The sequence below is a fragment of the Lissotriton vulgaris genome, chromosome 9 (assembly GCF_964263255.1).
Source record: "Lissotriton vulgaris chromosome 9, aLisVul1.2, whole genome shotgun sequence".
NCBI lineage: Eukaryota > Metazoa > Chordata > Amphibia > Caudata > Salamandridae > Lissotriton > Lissotriton vulgaris.
The window spans coordinates 1,135,870,607-1,135,883,705 of NC_141697.1; positions in this window are offsets into that span (position 1 = coordinate 1,135,870,607).

Here is a 13,099-nt window from a genome sequence, read left to right on the forward strand (position 1 = left end):
TCTGTAGTTACTTCTGCAAAAACTTTCTCTTGGTCTACTGGCTTGTGAATGATACCAAAAACTTAGAAACATACTTAGTGATCAAAACTGTTTGTGTCAGAATATTTTCTCCACTGTCAAAAAATTACTATAGGCAGAACATTTCGGCATTTTCTGTAATGCAGTTAAGTGCTGTGACCTAGCTTTTAATTAAATAACACAATCAATAACACATTTACCTGTACTGATCAACCGCTGACAAAGTAGCTTTACATCTCTGAATTCATGCTACATTGATTATAAAATCCATGCAGTTTGTTTGCCATAAAGATGATTGAGCGAAGGTAAAAGCAACTGCTAGGTTTAACATATAATATTTAGGCCTGGGCGAAATTTTAATTACACCGGAGTATTTAAAGTAATTTCAGTAATTTCGCATTACTTTTGTGATGTGAATTTACCAAAATTATGCGATTATGCCGCCTTGAGTAATTAAGAGTAACTTAGGGCAAAAATCCTACCGCAAGCCCACAGGAGCAATGTTCTAAGAGAGTGTGAGCAGTTGCCGGCCACCGATGGTCATGTGCTGTAGCCTTTAGTGCTATTTTCTTAGCGTAAAATGCCTCCTCTGGCCCATGTTAGATGCAAGGGTGCATTATGCCCTAAAAAATAGTGCTAAATGCTGGATTACGCTTTTCATGTAATTACTCATAATTATGATTACTTTTGCTGTGATTACGCTAAAGAGAATTATGCCAGTTACCCTCACCTCTAATGATATTCTTTATTAATTGCAGAAGTGGCACAATTGCAAACATACTCCTGCATGATAATTCTTAATTAGGTTCCTTAAGGTTGAGGTAAGTGTTGAAGATTAGGTAGCAGTTTGGAACTTTGTCTGCAAAAGGCAGGTATATTTGCTGGAATGATGGTGGTAATCTTTCATTCTGCTAATCCACCACTGAGACATGTCCTCTTATTGTTCTATCCATCCTGCCCAGGTGGACTTCTGTTTTTTATTAGATGTTAGACCCTTAGCCTTTAACAGGAAATGCAATTGATGTTTTGGATGGGTGAGAAGTCAGCCGCTGTCCTTGTCGAGAATGAGGCCTACTACTCCAATGGTCTAAAAATGTGATTTTCTACAATGAACATCACTGTTGTCTTAGATAATAGACTTTGCACACTTTTCTACCGGGTACCCTGCCACCCTCCCCAATCCACCATACACCAGAATACCAAGGGTGTTTTCCAACTGGGCACCAAATGTGATGTGTGCTATGGGGAAACTGGCAAATATGATTGTGGTAACTTTGAAATAGCAGTATCAAAAACTGTGGTGCATGGAAGCTGTCAATGATGAAAGTTTACTATAGCGGATACAGATCAGGAGCTGTATATTAGGAGGACCTAGAAGATAATTCATCATTTGCTTACAGGTTCTCAATTAAAGGCAGAAGATTGTGCCTGGTTGGGATGGACTGAGAACTTGTTCATCTTTCCTAGCTCTTCCTCTTACCCTGTCTATCTCCGAACCACATGTTTGTGCATTGTGTTAGAACAGAGGTATTGGAAAGGGTAAGAGGCACTGACGAGCATTTCACAACCACTTTCCATTGTCTCCTCCCAAATACAGGGACTCATTAGTGATAAAGAAGTGAAATTACTTGGTACTATTCAGAGTGCTTTCACTTTCTTCCTGCCGCTAGTGGTCCACTATTGCAGAGATGCTACCCAAGAAGGGGTATAATTCCTCGTCCGTGTTTTCAGAAACACTGCCTTCACACTGGTGCAAAACAAGGAGGGGCCCGATTCACAAAACTAACTTAAGACAAAATCCTAAACTTACTACTTTTGGTATTCACAGAAGTTAGGATTTTGTCTTAAATTTGTCTTAAGACAAACTTAAGACAGACTTAAGACAAACTTAAGACAAATTCCTAACTTAAGTCTGTCTTAAGACAAACTTAAGACAAAATCCTAACTTCTGTGAATACCAAAAGTAGTAAGTTTAGGATTTTGTCTTAAGTTAGTTCTGTGAACCGGGCCGGCATTACTAAAAAATTCCCTGCCCCGACTGGCGCAGGGCGCAGAATGAGGAGGTAAACCACTCGCCTATGGTGAACAGGTGCTACATAAAACTGATTAACATGACAACTTATGATAATACCACAAAACACGTGGCAGTTCTGGTATTTATTGGGTGCAGTATTAACTTCCAAAACAATAGGAAACTTGTAATGAAGTCCTACGTGCAAACATTATAGAATCATTTCTCCAAAAAGCCTAATAATTGTGCTCCTATATTTCTCATGTCAAACACTAATGATGTTGTTTGGCTGAGCTCGTGAACAACCCTTTTTTTTTTAAATGTTGCTAACAATTACTTTGCCCTCCCCAATTATATGGACGTTTGAACCCAATCAAGAGAAGTAAAAAGCGCACCACCTTTCCTGTTTGTTCAGGCTAGTTGAATTAGGCCTAATTAGATCTTTATGGCCTTCATTACAAGGTAAAGTAGCTCCAATTAGTTTGTGAAAATAAAATCAATCGGATCGGTAAGTGGACTTTAATTTGTAGAGGGCTATGTTGTAAAAAATGCCATCTTGCAGAAAGCATGGACGTTTAATGACCATTACGCATGAAACAATACGTTCCTGTGAAGAACTGAGCGGGTGTTTATTGAAACACAATGGCAGACGAGCAGCTAATTTTTCAAGAAAACCTGTTTGAGATGTTTTTATTTTTCTGGCAATTGCTTCTGTCAGCTTCATTAAGAAAAGTGAGTGGCTGTCTAATTTTAGAAAAGTCTTTAGTAATTATATAAGATCATTAGCCTTAATGAGATATAGTTAAGAAACATTTGTGAGTGAGACACTAGATGGCATAAGAAAATATAAATACCTGAAGATTTTTTCCATAAAAACTTTATCTGAATGAAATGATAGAAGGCTGACTTCACTTAAATTGCCAACATTCATTGTTTCTGTTCACATCACTGTGATGAATACCCGTCCACTTTGTGTACGCTTTTATTGGTTATGATTTTCAATCCCATATCTACGTGGTTGTTATAGTTCTACTTTAGTATTTGTAGTTTAAAAAAACCTTTGTACACACAATTTTGTTTGTTCAAAGTGATTAGGGAGACATCAAACAGTATACCAATAAGTCTAGGCATAGGAAATGAATTAATGTATTTAAACTGTTCATGCCATATATACGAAGTCAACAAAAGAGATATTTCTAATATATTCATCAGCAAGAGATCGAAACAGAAAGATTTTTTAAAAAGTTCGCAAATCAGTCAGTCATATTAGCTTTATTCGACAATATTAGTCATCAAAGCAGATGTACAAAATTTAAGAAAATCTATTTATTCTTAGTTCAATCTGAGAATTTTCACATATGTACCCAGGACCATGCATGGAAAGAAAGGTACACAGATCTGCGATTTCCAAGCATATAAGGGTCCACCAGTGAAAGTAAAAGCATCATCCCATGTACTTTTTTCTTTTTTTTCCATCTGGAAAATGTTCTTTCAGAAATCATACCCCTCCTGCTGCTATTTGTAGAAGTATGTTTTGTGTTTCCAGGGTTGGAATGGGCTTGTGAATACCAACGAAATTAGATTTAAAACACTTTCGGCTTTGGATGCCGAAGGATCTTAATTAGCAGGGGGAGACTTAAGGGTGGACGGAGCACAGACCTATGAATTTTCTGCACTGAAAAGCCAGATAATTCAGCTTCACTCATTTGCAGAGGGCTTGGACTCATTCCGCTTCCCAATTACATATTTATTTTTAAGTCACTTCAGAACTCTTGCTGGCTGCCAGAACATTTGTATTTTTTCTCCAAATTAATTTTGTGAACTGCACCAATTAGAACAATTTTGTTCCAAAACTTTGCCAAGAGAGAAACTAAACCCTCATTAATGGGAAAGGTGTCGTTCATTTTCACTTCTTTGCTTTATTTTGGCCGAATATTTATGTCTCACTAGATTTAAGTTCCGTGCATGCACACAATGCCCAAAGCAGGCACGACCTGGCTTGGCAGATCGGGCTGGACGGTTCCCATGAGGAGCAGGGTCAAGACTGATTTGCAGATCTTTTGAAAGTGGTGAGCAGTTGAAGTTTCAGCATTCCGTCCATCATCTGATTGTGTTTGGGGTGTAATACTGCCCTTAACTTCACCTCATTTTTTCCCGAAATTTGCCTCACTGATACTCACTTTATCTCACATTGAGACCCAGATTAACACATATTTTGCACCGGGTTTGCATCACAAAAGTGACACAAACCTGTGCAAAATGCTTTTTTAATGTACTTTCCAGAGCGGAACTTGTTTTCCACTGGAAAGTTGCCTGCAAGTAATGCAAAGTTCTGCTTTGTGTTACTCTGCGTCAAGGGGGTGTTCCATGTGTGGTACATCAGTGTTCCCATGCAATGACCCATGGTTTTTGATGCAAAACCCTATCTACCAACTAAAGTAGATAGCGATTTGCACCAAAAAATAAATAAACGCCATGTGAAAGACGGTGTTAAAAAGAATATTTTTTCTATTTATCCTAACTTTTCCCATTTTGCATTTGTACTGCACTCTATGGCACAAATCCAAAGTAGGAACTGTTTTAAAATTATAGCATAGTATTTTGTACTGAATGAGCACCCAGTACAAAACCTATGAAAGACTCACACAGACACCGTTGCTAGCAGCGGTTGCTGCCAATTTGACTTGCGGGGGTAGCGCAAGGAAAAAATCAATTAAAAAAACACTTACCTTTCACTGCCAGCCCCCACTCTTCTGCTCCCTTCCCGTGCCATGCCTCGCTGCTTCTGGCACTACAATCCCCAGGACTACAGGCTCCCAACTTCCTAGCAATCCCAGAGCGTCTCTTGTGCAATTACTCCCAGCATGAGAGAAGCGCTGGGATTGGGCAGAGCGAGCCAGTTTAATGCTCCAGCAGGGACTGGAAGCCAGTGCCTCTGAGCACTGATGATAACTTCCAGGAACACCCTGGAGATATCAAAGTGAGCATGTCGGTTTGGCTGAACGTGGACGGCCGACCAAACTGACATGCACACTTTCAGTGCCTAGTACCCCCCGCCCGCTGCTGGCGTGCAGACATGGCCCTACCCCAGACACATGGACTAGAAGGGAAAAATAAAATGACAATAAAATAGTTTTATTGTCATTTATTTTTCTTCTGTGTGCCAGCGTTTTACCAGTGGGTCGGCGCTCCTCCGCCATAACAGAGAAGCTGCCTCTGATAAATGAACTATGGCCCAAGGGTGTGTGTGCAGCGCTCAGCAGCCTAATTGTGCATCAGCGCTAGGGAGCAAGGTGGTACTGGCTGTACCGTGCAACAGGCATTTCCCCTGAAGGCTGGAAGGCTGGTGAGGGGTGCTTTGGTTACAGGGTAGCCGGATTTAAATGCACTGCAGAGTTCCTTGTATATCCAACAGTTTTGAGGCAACAATAAGAGTGCCAAGATAACTCTGGAGAGAGATCAGATTTTTTTTTAGTAGCAGTTTTGACACATCTAAGGTAGCGCAGTTGGTTAATATGCCTGTTGCAAAGAACGCGTACTATGCAGATCATAGAACAGTGTTTTATGAGCAATATTAAATGGGATACTGCTTTTGTCACATAGATTCTTATGTTACTGTGCAGTTCATAAGCTACAATTATAATCTAGCACAGTGCGCTATGAAATGCCATCAAAGAGCTGCATGCAAATTGCATGGTACAGGTTACAAAATTATGTTTTTTCCCAGTCTTTGATTATTCAAATTTTGCTAAAAAGGCTTTGTTTGGGTGAAAATAAATGTATTAGGAAAAGTCAAGCCTAAACACTGTGTTATGTTCTGAACCCTGTAAAAATGCCTACAAGGATGGATGAGTTGTGATTCCTTCACCTGTAGTCCCCTTTGTCTCAAGTAACATTTTCTATACATTGATTTACGCACATAGGATTAATTGTCTCTGTATGTGTTTGTGATGTTAAGTGATCATTACACTGGTAAGCAAGGTGCTATAAAACAAACAAAATACATGTGAGTGAGGAGCTATGGAGAGATGAGAGGCACTGTTAGAGGGTGATGGTGAGAGAAGAATTGAAGAGCCCCAATAAAGATTGTCGTATCCTGGTGCACAGTAAGGTCATCATTTACTAGGCTTTAAAAGCTATTACAATTTTATATATTATGATAAATGTGTTGTAGAATGCACCGTTTTTGCAATTTCCCCCTTAAACCCCACATTGTGGTTAGGATCACTTGCTATGCAAGTTATGGAGGCAGGTCTGACAAACTTTGCCAGGGCTGCTTTGGGTTTCCAGTCCGGTACTTCTAGGGAGAGAGCAGGATAGTGCCCTATGTTTATAGATGTGGCGCTATCCTGCTTTCTCATGTGAGGCAGTAACTTTGGGTGCTGCGCTGTGCAAAAGCTTTGAAAATCTGGGCCTTAGGTTCTCACTTGCTCATTCCCACTCATTCCCACTCATACTCACTCCCACTCACTGTTACACGCAAACATACTAACTCACAGATTCTCATGCTCACTTACTAACACAATTACACACACTCACTAACACTAGAGCCTGGTGCTACTGCACCTGCTGCACAACTGATAGCTGTAGCCAAGACTCACTTCCACTCCCTCTCACAACCTCCAATCACTCCTTCTAACATACTCATACTCCTTTGCTCACTCCCTCATACTCACTTCCACCTATTAATACTCACTCCCAAACTCCGATTCTCACTTTCACTCTCATTGACACTCTCAAACACACACACACATGCACTGAATCCAATTCACGTTCAATCACTCAAAAACACATACACACATACACAGCAAAATAAAATTTTTGTTTTACTTACCTTGCTCATTTAACTGGCACCTCGGAGGGTCAACGGCATTGCAAACAGAAATCTGGTGCTGGGCATTGGAACCAGCAAGCTGTGATTTCCGAAGTGGAGCCGCATTGAGCCGAAGGGCCAGGATTGAAAAGGACAAGACCCACCTCAAGCCCTCTTTCAGTTGTTTGATAGCACTAGAAGCACAGGCTTATCAGAAGCTGGAACAGTGGTTGGGATCCTGCCCCTTCTGTAGTGTGTGGCTTTTCATTGACTTCAGGAATGCACTGATACACACCCTGACAGCCCCATTTTAGTATGTAGTGAGGGGTTGGGGGGTGGTGGGGGGTTGTAAAATGTGGGATATGGACGATGTCAGGTAAGTACCGAAAAAAGAAAAAAAAGAAAGTTCGTTGCACGCGCTGCATCACATTTGGCGATGCAGCGTGGGCATCGAAATTCGTTTGTTTTTTTCCGGTACTTACCTGACATCGTCCATATCCCGCATTTTACAACCACCCACCCTACCCCTCCTCTGCCTGACGTCACCACCCGGCGTAACGCCCTGCACGAGCTGTGGCTGCTGTGCTGCCTCAGACATGCGCATTATGTCTCCTTAATAACATGGATTGTGCCTGTGTGAAGGGACCGTAGTTTGAACTATGCCCCTCACATGTGCAGTCCAGTCATCTAGAGTGTTTTATTTTGAATGAACACTCTATAGCTGGATCATACCCCAGACCACTCCTCCTCCTTCTGTCATCAGGAGCCTGGAAAGGAGGCAGAGAGGACTGACCTGCGGGCTGACAGCGTTCATGAAAAATGCTAAATTAAATAATGCTCAGGGTCCTCACAGGAGGTGATGGAGGGACCCTGGCCAGAAACCTCGAATAAGGAGCTGCTACTGATTGGCATCAAGGTGGTGGTTTTGCAATGATGTCATGTTACACAGGTGCTCCGACAGGCCACACATATGCAGCAATTCAATGCAGCACCTCACTGTGCTCATCCGCCTCAAGCTTGCTCTATTGCTCAGTTTGGAAGGGCTGCACATGCGCACCACAGCAGGGACACACAATGCGACGTGAGGCACGCAGGGACGTGAGGTCCCTGCGTGCCTCTCGCCTTTTGCGTTTGGTGGGCGCACTTATAATAGGCTGAAGAGGCAGATCAGAATGACACTGTGGATAAACAGCACGTGACACTTCTTCCCCAAAGGTTTTCTGCCATAACATCATGGTGTTCCCCAGTCTACTCTGCTCTCAGGTGTTCTACCCCTTGATCATCTTTACCATCTCTGTAAGTGGCAGTTGGTGGTTGCATAACATTAAGCCAAAGAGAGAACAATGCCTTCTCCAAATCCAAGACACAGTCACATTGCAAACCGCTAAGTGTAGACCCATGGGTTAACAAACCTATTTCAGAGACATTGCCCACCTGGCCTCCCTCTTTTCAGATTTCACCTGTTTTAAAATTCAAACTTGGTGCTCAATGACAAGTTAAAATTGTACAGTTTTTGTTCAGGCCCACTCTTTACTTCCCATGTGATGCAGTACTTTTTAACTTCTATTGCACTGGCCATAGGTAGTCACTTGGACCTGAGCACTGTTCATACAGCCCTATGTCCCTCTTGTCATGACACTCTCTCCAAATGTCTCTGCTTTCTCTCATGTTCCCTGTCATCCTCCCTTTTCATCTTTTTCAACCTGCCCCTTCCCACCCCAAACATTTCACCTTTGTGTTGTTTCATATTTAACAGGGAGAGAATGTGGCACAGCAACCAGAGCTGCCGAATCAGAAGCTGGGGTTCCTGGTTCGAGTCTCGGCATTGCCACAACCTCCTGTGATTCTGGGTAAATCACGTAAACTTCCAGTGCCCATGAACAGCGCCTGAATACCCTCACGGGTGATAAGCAGCGCTATATAAATCTACAAATTACTATAACATTATCTCCTTGTGACAGCCATATCTTCCCTGCGGTTCTAAATTCCTCACTACAAATGTAGACCAAAAGGACATACCAAAATGACATAAAGCAATGAACATCAAAAATATGTACACTACAAAGCGTACTCTGGGATGGCAGAGTGTATGCGATTGAGAGGGCATAAGAAGACAGGATAAATAGAGATCAGCAGTGCAATTGTGGAACATAGCACCATGTTTCCAAACTGTTGTAGCCCAAAGATCTATTCAAAGGGTGAGGTCCGTTCAGTATCAAGAAGCACATTTTGTTGCCTATTTAGTTAAGGAGATGTTTTTTTCCTATGGAGATTCTTGGAAGACTTTGAATACATAAACAAGGTCTTGCACATAGAAACGTAGGTCCTTGTGTTTATAGAGACAGTGGAGCTATGCCACTAAAATACCGACTCCTCTCTGCAGATATTGCTGAGCTCAAACACAGATGCAGTCAAGTCCCTGTATAAATAGTACAGAACTCATGCAAAGATAGAGCAGAGACTATGCAACCATAAGTAATTTATTTCATTAAGATGGAGCTGAGTTCTTGCATTCATAGTGGTTTGGCCCTAGGCAGACAGAGCTAAGCTCTTCCAAGTATGCAGCTGAGCTCCATTGCAGACAGTGCTGAGCCCCTCCACAGATATAGATCAAGGGGAACAAATTTGCAGACAGAGCTAAGCTTTTTCAGCATTAATTACTACTGTATCAAACCCAAGGTTCTGCAGGGACTTATGCCTAGATGCATCAACCTTTTTAGGAAGTGCAAACGGTGCAAATCGCAAAATTCGGCCGTTTGCACTTCCTAAATTGGTTTCTGGGATGCATCAAGCATTTTTGGAAAATCGCTATTTTTAGCGAATTCCAAAAATGCGATTGCTTTTAAGGAATCGCAAATTTGCGATTCCTTAAAAGTAATGCATGATTAGTTTTAAAATTGCGATTTCGCAATTAGGAATTGCAAATTACCACGAAATTGAACCTCGTGGTAATTTGAAAAAATGTGTCAAACTGCCCAAAGATGCTTTTTAAAACTCTGTCATGTTACAGACACACATGTCCTTAGGACATGTGTGTGTGTAACATGCACTTAAAATACATTTCAGGGGTGCAGGGGGGTTTCCTTTGGACCCCCCCTGCACCCATGGAATGCATTAACATTTTGTGAATTCCAAATTGCGAATTCGCAATTCCCATTGATTCGTAGGGGCCTTTTGGCCCATAGGAATCAATTGGAATTGCGAAATCGCAATTTGGAATTCGCAAAATATTTGCGGTTCGGTAAAAATTGCGATTTTTACCGAATCGCAATTAAATTGCGAAATTAATGATGAATTGCCATTTGCGATTCCTTATTTGCGCTTCCTTATTTTTCGCAAATAAGGAATCGCAAATGCAAACGTTGATGCATCTACCCACATTAACCCAGAACCAGCTAATATTCTGTGGGAGTATCACATGTCTCTCACCCAAGTTAATCTTCTACATGGTGTGAGAAGGAGAAGGCAGGAAGGAGGATGACCGTGAGAGAGAGGGATCGACAGAAGCATTTGAAGAGAGCGAGATAACGAGATGAGGTAGAGAGTAGTGAAAGAGAATTAGGCATGTGGAAAATATGGACGGAAAGGCGTGAAAGAGAGAAGAAAGAAATTAGTGGAAAATGTGACCAAGATGGAAATTAACAGAGACTGAGTGTGAAACGGGAGACAACAGAGTAAGCACATATGAACAACACTACAACAATAATGCTAAGGCAACTTTGTTATGTTAAAGGTGTTTGTGAAGTGCACAGCTTAACCCAGAGAATATCCTGGTGCTGAGAAAGCAGGGTGTGTATCAGCTGTGACTGGGCCTTGTCAGGTGAAGAGCCATATTTACAGCTTCAGTTCTCAGAGTGCTGAGGAGGCAGCTCTAATGTGTAAGGACAGGTTGTTCCAGGCTTTAGACACAAGGCAGGAAAAAGCATGATAGCCAAATCTGGTTCTTTATATGTGGGGGATGCATGCATGCAGGAGTCTGTTTGAGCAGAGGTGTCTGGTGAGTGTGTTATAGACGAGAGGGCTATTGAAGTAGGTAGGGTAAAGGTTGTTTGTTTAGCACTTTGTATCTGTGTGTCAGCAGTTTAAAAAGTGTGGGTTAGTGAATGTGAAGCTAATGGAGGCCTTTGAGGTGGGAGGTGATATGAGCAAGGTGGGAAGACTGTGAGACTGGCCACTGGTAAGGTCTGACGACTTCTAGCAGTTAGACCACAAATAGAGATAATAGTGTAGAGTTGAACTCACTCCTCTGCAGATAAAGCTGAGCTCCAACACAGATGCAACCAAGCTACCAAACTCCTGGCTTCGGGTGATGAGGGTACGGGTTGACCATTCTGCATGTTTTGACTGGGAGTTATTTGAACATTTCATTGAGCATTTTAAGGGTGTGGAAGCAGGAGGCGGTGACTACATTGACTAAACCTTACAGCACATTTCACCCATTTGTTTTTGCTCCTTTCATCAGATGTCTGCCTTTCAATGTGTCACTGGCCGGTGCTGCTGCTGGCTATGGATGGTGCCAATACAAATCTCCAAAGAAACATTTTGGTCACCAGTACACGTTTTGGTTTATAGAAAATTAAGTACTGGGTTGGAGTGAAGGTGTTGCTCATGTGACAGATCAACTTAACAGCTATGTTTTAGAACTGTCAAAGGTGGTCTCATCAAAATAATGTTTCACATAGAACAACAAACCTAAACACTCCAGATACGGAAGGAGTTTGCATTTCGTATATTCACTACCCTGGCTTGGTTGATGCAGGCAAATCCCAAAGTGAGGGAATGGAGAAGTAAAGCATACAACTTGTTAGGACAGCTCAACTTTAATGGGACAATAAAAGGTATTTCTTGCAGAAGCCTCTATTAATGCAAGTGCACTATTCGTTACTGAATGACTTGGTTGGTGGCACCACAAACAAAGGGAAGGATCCCAATCATGATGCCCTCAAATAAATCTCTGCGTACTCAACTATATTACTGAATGTACCTTTTATCTTCCTGCGAGAGAGCGCCAGGCATCTGTTCAGGTGAAGGGACTTGAGCGTGACGCTGGCTGACGGTGCAAATGTTGTGAGCCAGTGGGAGCTAAAGGAGTCTATTGAGAGGGGTGCAGCAGGGTCATGGGCATGCACACACTTTCCCACATGCATGGGTCTACTCACAGGTCTCCTACTGGCTATATCAAACGAATCCTGCAGAAGTGTCTTATTCTGTCAATGCTCACAACAACATAAGTAAATAACATTTTTACACGGCTTCAACTCCTTCCCTAATATGGCTGCCAATACTACTTCCCAAGATGAATTTCTATTGCAACATGCACAAATTTTAATCTTTGCATCTTCATCTAACATTCTTTCACTTGGATAGAAAGAAACAGTGACAAGCTTTGCTTAAGGGTAAGTGTGTACTTTTATAGGAAAATGAACCTAGAGCTAACAAAATGGGAACTGGCTGTTTAGTTTTAATTTACAATATTGCATAATTTCTCTCACAGCAATGCTTAGCCATTTTAAAGAAGTATTGCAGGGCCAAAAGCAAAAAATTATTATTCATACCAGAAGATACCACATTAAGAAAGATACTCCTCCCCACTACTCTCGCTGCTCCACATGGATGAGTACAATAGAGATTACTGAGAAGGCATTCCTTCTTCAAGTAAAATGTGTGTATTACATATTTTGATGCTTTTATTGGACAAAACGCAGTGTTATAAAACCCATTTGTGTTTTTAAGGAACCATGGAAAATATTTCACGGTTACATGTGAAATTGAGATTCTGTCCTCATAACGGTAGTCCCCAAACCACTGTGGTGAGGTTTTGCATTGTAGGATTATGCATCTTGGACTATCAAGGTTATCTTTAGAGTATGCAGCAAAACATGCAAATTATGTGGCACTTTGTCTGTCTGGCAGTATTATTTTACTCCGTTTGAGCTAAAAACAACAATTTTGGTAAAATCTCTATATTTTGGCATTTTTGTGGCAAATTTACTAAATTCATAATTGTGCCGTAAACTCGGCAGCCACAGAGTCACATAAATCCACTAATCTCATCATTGCCTATTGTTTTATCAAAAACGTATTTGGGACAGGTAAACAAATCCTCAGCATTTTAATTCCAGTCTATCACCATTGTTAGCTACACTTTGAATAAAACAGCTTGTAATATAGAAAATATATAACAGGTGACTTATCATTGCCATCTTGGGCTTCTGGTGACATTTACAAACTACAGGGCCAAAGATATCTTCATAACC